Consider the following 12,581-nt stretch of genomic DNA (forward strand, 5'->3'; position numbering starts at 1 on the left):
CATGACCTGAGCCAAAGGCAGAGGCTTAACCCACTGAGCCACCCAGGCGCCCCATCCACCTGGCTATTAAGAACACTGTCATTCCCACGTTGCTAATCTGTTCTACCAGTTTATCTGAAAAATAAGCAATTATAAGGTGGTTTATTTTAACAAAAAAATAAGAGAATGTACACAGAAGAAAACCAAGTCAATTATGATTCAAATAATATTCAAGATTATGTATTTCATATATATGTGTGTGAGGTTAGGATCATATGAATATACATGGAGAAAAAAGAAGTATGCTAATTATTCTTTCATATATGTTTTAGGTCACATCATATATGAGCTTTACTGTAAGTCACCATCAATGCAAAATAGCAGGGAGAAGAAAAGAGTAGTACATATTCAAACACAATAAGCCAAAATCATAATTACAAAAGCTCATTTAATCTGATGAAGACAGGTTGCCACTGATTCACAAAGAACAGCAGAACTTGGAACAACGCTGACAAAATTCTCTTCAATGTTATTCAAACTCATAATTAAAAGGCTTCTATTAAGAAAATGAACCCAATACTTCTGTATCCATCTCACAAGCGTCAAGATTTCAAAAGTCTTAAACATGTAAAATTGTCTTAAGGCAATTGCCATGTGCTTATCACTTCACTACTAAGAAGGCAAAAAGGAGGAAATGTAGCCATGTAGCAATGAAAATTTTCACCAAGGAGAATTTGCGATATTTAAAAAAAAAAAAAAAAAAAAAAAAAAAAACAGCCCTTTGACCGTAAAGATAACAGAAAACAGCTAGGGAAGTGTGAGTTCAACATTAGGAAAGCAAGTTTACATACTGTCATGCTTTCTCTCCCGCCCTTCCTCCCTCTGTTCCATCTTTCCTTCCTTCTTTCTCTCTCTCTCTCTTTCTTTCTTTTCCTTTACCTTTGGGTAATTTTCAGTTATGTTAAGCAGGTCTTAAGGAAAATATAAAGTGAAAAGGGGCCATTCATTTGGTCTTCTCTGCCAGGAGGTATTGTAGAATCCGTTGGGGAAAAATAATAAGTCATTCCACAATCATGTATACATCAAAAAATTTCAAGTATTTACAGTGAAATAAAAATGTTGACTGTCTGGCTGATGCGTTTCCCAGAAACAGAGACACTAACATCTGACTCAGAGTGTGAGGAGTGTTATCTGCTTTGTAAACACACAAGTAGTAAAGTAAGTTCTGAGGGAGAGAGGAGGACCAGAGGAAAGAAGCAAGGCTAGAAAACACTATGATTTAGGTTACAAACCAGAACCTGGGCTGCAAACCCAAAGAAAAAAGAGTCCCAGAATGGGAAGATTCAAGTATCTCAGAATTTGGCAGTCATTACAAACACAATGGTGAGTTCTTTGGGCATTTGTATCTCGTATTGTGCTTTTCTGACCTAGATTAGTCTAGTTACTCAGAACACAGCAGTATAGCTTTGCAGTAACATTGCCCCGTGGCTTAATTTCCCAATTAAACTTAAACAAATTTCTCAAATGCCCATAAAACCCTTGGTGGCAGGATCAGTGCACCTGAATATTTAATTATTTGAATGTCAGTCTGAGACATAGATAATTGGCAGCTAATAGAAAATGCCTCAGACCCAAAAACAAAAGACTCTTCTATGGTTGCTCGGGGAATAAGTGAATACATTTACCAAAATAGAGACACTTTGTTGTTGTTACCCTAAAAAAGTGGAAAGATACTAGAGACCTAGAAAAATAATAAGTAAAATAGCAGAAAAATATCATTGAATTATAATTATATTCTAGATGCTGAACTTTGGGTATAGTTAAATGATAGAACTGATATTAAGATATCTCCAGACAAAGTGGTTGTCTATCAGAAAATACCAGGATTAGCCTTTCTGAAAAGACTCTTCTCTTCTTTGGCTATACAGTTTCAACATAAGTAAATATAAAACTAAGCAAAACAAATATATGTATCAGACAACATTTAACAAAATGAAATTAATCTAGTGACCCTCATAAATCAACTTAATTATATACCTAGTAAAATGGCTTGAGACTTGGCTGGAAAATGATAAGCCAGAGGTGGTGATAAAAGAGTTATCGAGCTCAGGAGAGGTCCCAGTGGGAAGCCCATAGAATTAGTCTTGGGCTCAGTCTTACTTTACATCTTAATTACTGATTTCAAAGAAAGGCTAAACAGCACATTAACTAATTTGCAGATGGTACTAAAATGGCAAACACTGGGAATTGCAGATTAAAAATCCAAAGGGATTTTAAGAGGTTAGAAATCGGAATCAGTGAAATCCAACCCTTTAAGTCATAATAACAATGATGATGATGGTGATGAAACAAAAGCTGTAGTTAAATTCTTTTGTGGAGACATCACTAGAGAGATGTGAAAGCAAACATTTTTCAAAACACCGAGTTAGGAAACCTAAGGTATGGAAAAGTAAGCTTGAAATACAGCAAACACTGAAGCAGACACAGTTGAAAGGAGAGACATAAGGGATTCTAAAAAGACTATAAGTGTATTTCCTGGATTAAAATCTGTTTGGTTCAATTCTTCTCATAAGGCTGAGGAAGATGATCGGTAGTCCATTGCCACTGTATGTTCATTTCCTTCCTTTAACTTGACTCCTTAAGTAGCAACTTCTACTTCTTATCCTCCAGACTTACTTTCCTCTTGGAATCTAGAGATTCTTTACTTAGGGATTCCAAACTACATGATATCTCTGGGAAATAGAGATGATGTGGCTGACATCCCTACATGCTCTCCCCTCCCCACTTTTTTTTAAAACATCAGTGGCAGCAGGCTGAGGTGGAGGAAGCACAAGATGACATTTATCAATGAAAAAACATTTCTAAAATATGTCTGAAAGACAGTAAGGATGAAAGTGAAACAATAGGTAGAGTTAGCCTAGACTATGTTCCCAGGGAGTGAGGAGTATCTGTCCTGCGGTACCCCCAAGGGACTCTGAATCCAGAATCAGCTGAAGACCTGAAGACCAAGTGTAGGAAAGGGAAATGAGGCAGAAACAGGGTTGTAGATAATGATCTTCTATGGGATCATTGGACCAGTCTGTGTGGCCACCCCATATCTGGCACAGAGCCCAGACAGTTGGCATTCCCACCTTGGAAAGCATCACAAGGCTATTTCTTAAAAAGAGCTTATTTATTTATTTATTTGAGAGAGAGAGAGAGAGAGAGAGAGAGAGCATGAGAGGGGAGAAGATCAGAGGGAGAAGCAGACTCCAAGCAGAGCCGGGAGCCCGATGAGGGACTTGATCCCGGGACTCCAGGATCATGACCTGAGCCGAAGGCAGTTGCTTAACCAACTGAGTCACCCAGGTGCCCCACAAGGCTATTTTGTAAGGAAATTGAGCCAAAGTATAAGGGAAAAGTCATAGATTCTGGTAGAGATATTACTTCCCCAACCACTGAAGGTCCTCCTCATTCTGGAATTTGGAAAGCTGGAAGCAAAGAACTGATTCCGTACTGATTTCTCCTAAAATGAAACCTCTTAGTCCTACAGCTACCTGAGCAATCTTTTACAGGTGGGAAAAAAAGAAAGAACAACAATGTAGTCCCTATCTCCTCCTTCTATACCGAGAAAGGGTGAAACTACTGCTGTCAGAGATGCGCAGGGACCCAATCATCACTTTGGCCTGCATCAGTCCCACTAGGAGCGCCAATTATAATTCCCTCACCAGGAGAAACTTCAGTTAAGAAATGCAATAGTAGTGGAAACTCACCCCAGCTTTGCAGCCCTGAAGGGATAACTAAATATCACCTGGCATATAAGAACTCATAGACATACCAGTAACAGGAATGAGAATAACAACCAGAACACAGACCCTGGAGAAAATAAAAATATTCAGAAAGCCTCTAATATTTTTAGAGATCAGGACATATTAAGTGCATAACAGAAGAACAAGATGAAAAACAGGTTATAATGAATATGACCAACACAAGTTAAAAAGAAAGGCAATTAAAACCTCAAAGAAAACAAAAACTCCTAATGGTGAAGTTCAATGTCTAGATAAAAAGAAAACTAAATGTGACCTGAACTTAATAATTGATGAAGTATTTAAAAGGGGAATTGAGTTGACTTTAACTCTGAAAACATTTTCTTAAGATGGCCAAGAGATAAAGTCATTGGTCCTATAGAGAGAAAACTGATTTAAGCATACAACTTGGCACAGTAATGAATAGTATGGGTATATGATCAGACCAGTGTAAAGATTGCTTCTTGATCTTCAAAGTTTATCATCAATGTATTGTCAAGAGTTGGAAGGCTTAGTCTGGGGTTACTGAAAGATTGTAGTGTTGGTAATCTTGAGAAAATCCAAGTAAAACTATAGCTGCAAGTCAGATTTTCAGAAAAAAGAAAAGTTGTGGACAGAAAGGCCAAAGGAGTGGAGAAGTATTATCCGAAGTTGATGGAAAAAACAAAGAGAAGTTAGGAACATTATTAAAAGTTATAAAATTAGGGGGTGCCTGGGTGGCTCAGTGGGTTAAAGCCTCTGCCTTCGGCTCAGGTCATGATCCCAGGATCCTGGGATCAAGCCCCGCATCAGCTCTCTGCTCAGCAGGAAGCCTGCTTCTCTCTCTCTGCCTGCTTCTCTGCCTACTTGTGATCTGTCTGTCAAATAAATAAATAAAATCTTTAAAAAAGAAAAGAAAAGAGGGTAGCATGAGATAAATTCTCCTATTTTTGTATTAAGAAGAGGTATTTTAAAAATTTGTATAGTCAAGAAATAGGAGTAGAAGCACATCATTTAGACTTATAAAGATAATTACCATCCCAAACTCAGAGACAGTTCAAAGAACTTACCCCTGAGGAGTAGAACTATATTTGATACGTATTAGATATAACCCAAATTCATAAATTTCTCTAATAAAAATAATGTTCAACATACTTTGTCTATGGTTCCTCATTTGTTTTATATTAAATAATGCAGAATCAAATAACAGAATAGAATAGCATAAAAGCTGTTAGCAGATATTACTTTCTGAATAGGAAAATAATCGGTTCACACAAAATTTGAGAAATCATGTCTGCAGACACTGGGGACAGATGGCCGTAGCTAAAGCAACATGCACGTGAGCCTGTGTGTGTATTCTGATCCCACCAGCTGCCTTTCTGACTATATCTGCTTCAGGCCATCTATACTTCACTGACAGCTCAATAATCTACAAATATTAAATATATCTTTACCACTTCCTAAATAGGGAGCTTCAGAATTTTGTGGCCATGATCCTTATGTGCCTGATCTCACAGTGTTCAATAACACATAAGCTGTCTGTCCCTGCCAAGATAGGCTACTAACTTTTCTTAGAGATATCGTGAGCCTATCCATGTATTTGTGCTGCTGTACTCAGTTGAAACACTCTGACCCACCCTCTCTGTTGATACAAACCCTACCCATCCATCAAGTTTATGTTCAAGCCCCACCTGGTCCATGGAGACTTGTTTGACTCTCTTATCTTACAGGATCTGCACTGTAATCTTATTTGCCTTCTTTTTGTTGTTGTTGTTGTTCTTATTTTACAGAGAGAGAGAGAGAGAGAGTGCACAGGAGAGTGCAAACGGGGTGGGGGTGAGTAAATGGAGAGGGAGGGAAAGAATATTTTTTTTCTTTTCTTTCTTTCTTTTTTTTTTTTTTTTTTACTTTTCTTTGTCAGAGAGAAAGAGAGCACACGTAGGGAGCAGGAGAAGCAGGCTTCCTGCTGAGCAGGGAGCCCGATTCCAGACTCAATCCCAGGACCCTGGCATCATGACTTGAGCCAAAGGAAGATGCTTAACCACCTGACCTACCCAAGAGCCTCTTATTTACTTTCTTTGCTAGTTTTATTTTTTTCTCCTTTTTTTCCTTAAGATTTTATTTATTTATTTATTTATTTATTTTTAACTTGAGAGAGAGAGAGAGAAGTAAGAGAGGAAAAAGCAAACCCCTTTTGAGCAGGGAACCTGATACAGGCCTTGATCCCAGGACCCTGTGATCATGACCTAAGTCAAAGGCAGACTGAGCTACCCAGGTGCTCCTTTGTTAGTTTTTTCTAACAAAAAACTTTCTTCCCTGATTTTCCTTCTTATGTGTCCCCACTTCCTCCTCCTGGTAAACATTTACTGATCACTTACTCTGTGAAGGCTAATTTGACAACTAGTCATGCACTGTTCGCAAAGTCTCCTGTATTGCCATTGGGCTTCCCTTGTTTCTCCCATTGGTCTCTCCAGCTTGATGTAATAAGCTCTGAGGATAAAGGAACCACATTTCATACTGCTTTTCATACTTCAACAAAGTAGACTCTTGATAACTATTTTTTGGTTGAATGGGTAAGTATATAATAACTTGCCTTTATAACTTATTAAATAGAATTATGGCATTCAATTTAATATAATTAACCTTAAATAATTGTGAAGTCTGTCTTATTAGACAATGTAGAGTAGAAATAAAAATTCAGGGAATTTGGAGACTGAGTTGATTCCTGGTTCCATCACTTCTTCGCCCTCTGACTTTGGACCAGTTACTTACTCTACCTTTGCCACAGTTTTGTCATCTATAAAATGTGTCTAATAAAATAGCAAAAATACTTCACTGGATTGTTGCAAACACCAAGTAAGACATACAAAGTATTCAGGATCGTGTTCTAAAAACATTATGCTACAAGTGTTCTAAAAACATTAATTAGAGGTGGGTTCCTGGGTGTCTGTTAAAGTGTTTGCCTTTGGCTCAGGTCATGATCCCGGGGTCCTGTGTTCAAGGCTGCTGTCTGGCTCCCAGTAGGGAGCCTGCTTCTCTCCCTCTTTTTGCCTGCCATTTTGCCTGCTTGCATGTGCATGCACTCTCTCTGTCTGTCTAATAAATAAATAAAATCTTTAAAAAAGTAAAAAATAAAAATATCAGCTACTTTATTATTATCTTCAGGACATTAAGAGCCTCACAATGTGAATTGCTTAACTCTTAACAGGGATTTCTCACTCATACTCGACTGTGGTTGAATAGAAAGGGAGGGCGCACAGGGCAGTCTGCTTCATACGGTCACTCAAGTACTAGGCAGGGACGTCTGTAGTGACCACAGCAATGAAGGAGAGATCTGGGGGTTATGGGCTGGCTCTTTTGTTGGAGCACCAGTAAGTGATGCCCATCTCTGCTGCCCTGCCCAACTGCAAGAACAACAAGGGGGCTGAAATGGGTGTGGGGGTAGATTCAATGACCAACGAAGCTTCCATTCCTTCCAGAGACAATGATGGATCTCTGGAGACAGAATGGCAACAAGCTAGGGGTACAATCTAAATGTTCAGGAGGTGGAAATGTGATTCTGTATCAGATCTCAGAAATGCGAATTTTGTAAACTATGCTATTGAATTAAATGCCTTAATCTAAGAGTTTCATTATTGATCTGACTTTTCCAGAAATTAGGATCTCCAACAAAGGTAATGGTTCCTTTTTGTGTTTTTAATTTACATTTTAAACTTATTCAGAAGCTGGAGCTGGGAGCAGTCTTGTTTTTAAAATTAAATTTGATCTTATATGTAGCTATTATTTTCCAGATTAATATGAAGTTTTCCACATTAAAGTTGCACTTCTTATTTGCTGCCAGCAAGGGGAGTTGTAAGAACTCTTAAACTTTCCCGCTATGCTGCTAAAATGAGGATCTAAAAAGAGAATGAAGAAAACTGCAGATTGAAATTAATCACTTTGCTAAATTGGCAAGGTTTCTGCAGAGGGACAGCGAGACCATGGAATGCTTTGGAATATTACCCTACAGAGTAACAAAGGGCACTTTCTCTTGCAAACTTGGCTTTGTAAAGATAGCCATAAGATTTTTCTCTGGTTTGGTTTGGTTTTTCCCAAATAAAATCTGTGACTAGAGACCCACAGACTTTTTTTGGAACAATCCCCGGTATGTTTCTGAGATAGAAATACTGAAACATATCACTTTTACCTGAATCTGTAAATTTGCTGATTCCCCTGGGAGTTCTGGAGCTCCTCCCTCTATCCTCATGTTCTTCAAACTTTCTTACTCTTTCCCAGCAGTGACTTCTCAGGTGCTCCAACTGATTGCACAATTGCTTTCTAGCTGATTATTTCCCCGTGGTTAAGAGGTGGACACATTATCTCACACAATACATAATCTGAGTACACAACCTGAGTTAAGTTAAGGCAGTTAAAGGAAGGGATTTCTTTGTCTCTCTAACTCATAGGAAAAAATACCTGAATTCTATATAAATTTCACATTTTCTTGTTAGTTCAACTTGAGCGTGTGAGTGATATGAAGAAAAGATCAAACTAGAGGAAAGAGATCCTAGCACAATCTACAACTAAATTAAGATTTATTGCAATTTTTCTGTTCCTTTTTCTTTCCTCTCTTTTCTCTGTCACTTTGTGCAATCAATTCAAATAATTCAGAAAACCACTTTTTTCTGTCATGTTAGTTAAGTCTTTGGCATTTTTATCCAAATACTTTCCTAAGCCTTCTATCTCATTTTGTTTCTAAAGCCATAAACTATATACCTAATCTAGATTTTGGCATATCATCCATCTTTTTATTTGAAAGAAATTTAATGTCCTCAGTGGATTATGAGATTATCTAATTTGCTACATAAATACATAGGGGAATATCTTTATGCTAGCATTACAAAAATGTATGCTGTTAATTAGAGTTTTAAAATGTATTTTTTAAAAAGTTAAATTGACTAAATAACTATGCTCAATCACATATGGTTTAGTGGAAATATTAAAATAATTTTGGTTACTAACAGTTTGCTCAGAAACTATAATTTTTTTTTTACCATACTGTACTGTATTTATTGAAAAAAGTCCACATACAAATGAACAAATCCATGTTGTTTAGGGTCAACTGCATTTGATTCAACTAAAGGAAAATGAAAATACTGGATTCAAGAGATTTGAGGTTCCTATCTTGTAGGGATTCTTTCTTTTCTTTTCTTTTCTTTTTTTTATCCCTTGACTGATTTTTTTAAAATTAGCATATAATTTGTTATTTGCCCCAGGGGTACAGGTCTATGAATCATCAGGCGTACACATTTCCCAGCACTGACCACAGCACATACCCTCCCCAATATCCATCAGCCAGCTACCCTATCCTTACCCTCCACCCCCAGCAACCCTCAGTTTGTTTCATGAGATTAAGGGTCTCTTATGGTTTGTCTGCCCCCACCCCTGTCATCCCATCTTGAGAAACTATAATTTTTAATGAGAATTTTCCACAGATTTTCAACTTTTAAAAAGATTGCTTTAAATATTTTCTGCTAGGAATGATGTCTATGGCAGGTGCATTTGCCCTTAAAAGACCACCTTCAGTTAGAGTCTCCTTGAAGTTTAACTGGTCCTGCATTTGATGCAAACAGTTTCACCAACATGGGAACACCTGTGCATGAAGTTGGGCCTAAAATGTCTGGGTCTGCTTAGCCATCTTCACCCCTCAGACTGTTGCTATGGTATCAGGAGTACCTGTTCTGCTTTAGTGCCTTCCTCTATGCCAAGCTTTGTTGTCCAGTCCCCAACACACCTTCAAGGGCAAACCCCAACTCAACTCTACGCAAATCATTCTTTTTTTTTTTTTAAGATTTTATTTATTTGACAGAGAGAGAGAGAGCCAGAGAGGGAACACAAGGAGGGGGAATGGAAGAGGGAGAAACAGGCTTTCTGCAAAGCAGGGAGCCCAATGTGGGTTTCAATCCCAGGACCCTGGAATCATGACTTGAGCTGAAGACAGACACTTAACCAACTGAGCCACCCAGGTGCACCTACACAAATCATTCTTTGGCATTGTCTCCTTCTAATATATAGGGGGAGGAAAGAAGAGGGAGAAAAGGCAGAAATCTGTTTGTACCCACCCATATCAGTAGTGTCTGATTTGGTCTGTCTTCACCATGGCTGGGCTCTGCTGAGGTTCTGTCTCAATATCAATGGTGTCTGTGGTTTTTCTGAGATGTCGTACGGCTCACTGCATCCTATCTATCTGTAAGAACACCCTCAAAGTATAATTCCCATCTTTTGTTCCTTTCCCCCTGGTAAGCACCATCTTTGTTCTATGATGGCCACTTGGTCCATTTGGAATCTTCAGCTTCTCTAAACTCTGTTCTCCCTCATACACAACTATGTGAATCACTGAGGTCTGCAAAGTGTTGTGGAGAACAGGATATCATTCACCCCAAGATCCACTACCTATGCTAACATGGTCTATACCAAAAATCTTTGATTCTCCTAAAATCTTGAGAAGAACAGCAGTAACCGGTGCCTTGAATATAAGATGTACAGCTCCGCGTGACGTTGAACTTCTTTACCATATTCTATTTCCTTCAACCAAGCCAACATGATGGACTTGAAGATTCCATGACTCAGCAAGCATCTTGCCAAGGAGTAGATGCCAGTTTCCTCTCTGTAGACATCCCTAATGTTGATAATTCTGTGGGAGTCTTTCCATCATTTGAGTGAAAGAATCCCTTCTCCTCCTTCATGGGATGGGCAGATAAAATCATTCTGTACTCAACCTCCCTCAAAACCCACATCCCCAGGGGTAATTTCTTTTCTGATGCCTTTTCCACTCTGGGAAGTAAAGAATGGTTCCATTTGGTGTCGCTTCGTTGGCGCTACTGAATTTAGCAAGCACGGTCAAAGGCTGGGAGAGGGGACCCAATCATTTTCATCTCTTTACAGTGGAGGATACTTAATGTCTCTTGGTGCTCATTTGTGGATTCATATCCCAATTATATGGCAAAAGAAAGGTTTCCTCCAATATCCTATTACACATACATTGTTGCTTTTTATTACTTTGAAAGTTTTGCAAGATATGGAGTCCAAATATTTCACCTTAGGTAGTAAGGGGACAATGAATACAGATAATTTCCTTAAGCCCATATGGCTAAGAAGGGGCTGGCTCACGTTTTTGCCTGACTCCAAAATCCATACTCTCTTACACACCTCAGTATTTCTTTTAGCAAATTATTCAGTATCTATGGACCTCATTTTCTCTCACTTTTTTCCTCTGAACCTCATTTTGACATGGGCAAAACTATGAGGATAGACTGGATGACTGTTTTTATTTCTTCAATCTAAAATGGTATACTGTTATATCGATGCATTTTATTCTGTTTTTAAAGATGTAATGGATATATTTGGTTTATCTTAATTCATTGAATATTCTTTAAACAAATATTTAATGAGGACACCCACTCCATGCCAGTGCTGAGATGGGAGTCCTACCAATGAATAGCGTTTCTATTCTCATGTAGTTTGCATGCTAGTGCGTGTGGTATGTGTATGTCAGATGATAAAGTCATAGATATACATATTTATATATTATTGATATGTATTTATACACATAAGCATATATCAAGTATAGTATTTACATAATATATATCTAACATATATAAATGTGTTATAGGTTTTATAAGTAAATTATTGCTGGTTATGTTATATTTTATGAAAACCTTAAAGTAGGGTAAAGTTAGAGTGTAAAGATAGGTGTTTTTTATTTTGGGTGATCAAAAAAGCCCTTCTGATGAACAGATACTTAAGCAAAAGTCTCAATCAAGTGTGGTCATGAAGTGCCATGCAAATATCTGAAGGAAGACCATTCCAGGCTGGTGGCTAGTTAGTGCAAGAAGGCCAGTGTGGCTGGACATACAACAGGGCAGAAAGAGGGCAAGAGGTCAAAAAATCCATTTGGGGTATCGTGGCTACAGGAATAACTTTAAATTTTATTCTGAGTGAGATGGGAAACCACTTAGTGCTATACAATGAGGTTAACTGGCATTTTTATAATATTCATCCTGCATTGAGACTAGACTCTAGGATTACAAGTGCAGAGTGAGGAGAACTGTTAGGGGACTTACAGTCGCAAGGGAAAGAGTGATGGATACTTGGACCTGGGCATTAGTAGTAAAGACATTGAGTAGTCATGTTCTATATGTTTTTGAAAGTACAGCTGACAGAATTTGCTGATGGATTAGATATGAGGTATTAGACAACGAAAAAATGGACAAGCATATGTACAAGGACTTTGGCTCACATATAAAGATAGGGCGGCTGTATTACTGTTCTCAATGTGTCAGGATGTTTTCAATGTCTCATAACATTCATACTCTATTTCATTGGTAAAGACTCATTACAATGAGTCTTTATTCTATTGCAACCATATTGAATTATTGCTACCACTCATTTCATGTCACCCTTTCCATTCTTGATTTTTTTTATCCCTACCTCTTGGTAGACTTGATTTCATCATCAACTTGTTTTTTTTTTTAGAAGGACTCATAGATATCACATTCCCTGGGACATTTCTTGGTTGTAAATGTCTGGCTTTGAGTTATATCAAAGGACACTTTGTTTTTGAGTTTCACTTTCTTTCCTTGAGAACTCTGCACACATAGCTCCACTGTCTCTTATCACTGAGTATTTATTGTTCCCTGTCTTTCACTACAGATTCTCCGCTTACATACTGGTTGGTTACTCTTTGTCCTCAAGAATTTTTTCAAGAACAATTTATAGATATTCTATTCCTTGCTTTTATTTTTATGTTGGAATTGTCTGCCAATTGTCGTTATACTTAAATTGACAATTTAACTACTT

The sequence above is a fragment of the Mustela lutreola genome, chromosome 13 (genome assembly GCF_030435805.1).
Source record: "Mustela lutreola isolate mMusLut2 chromosome 13, mMusLut2.pri, whole genome shotgun sequence".
Classification (NCBI taxonomy): Eukaryota; Metazoa; Chordata; class Mammalia; order Carnivora; family Mustelidae; genus Mustela; species Mustela lutreola.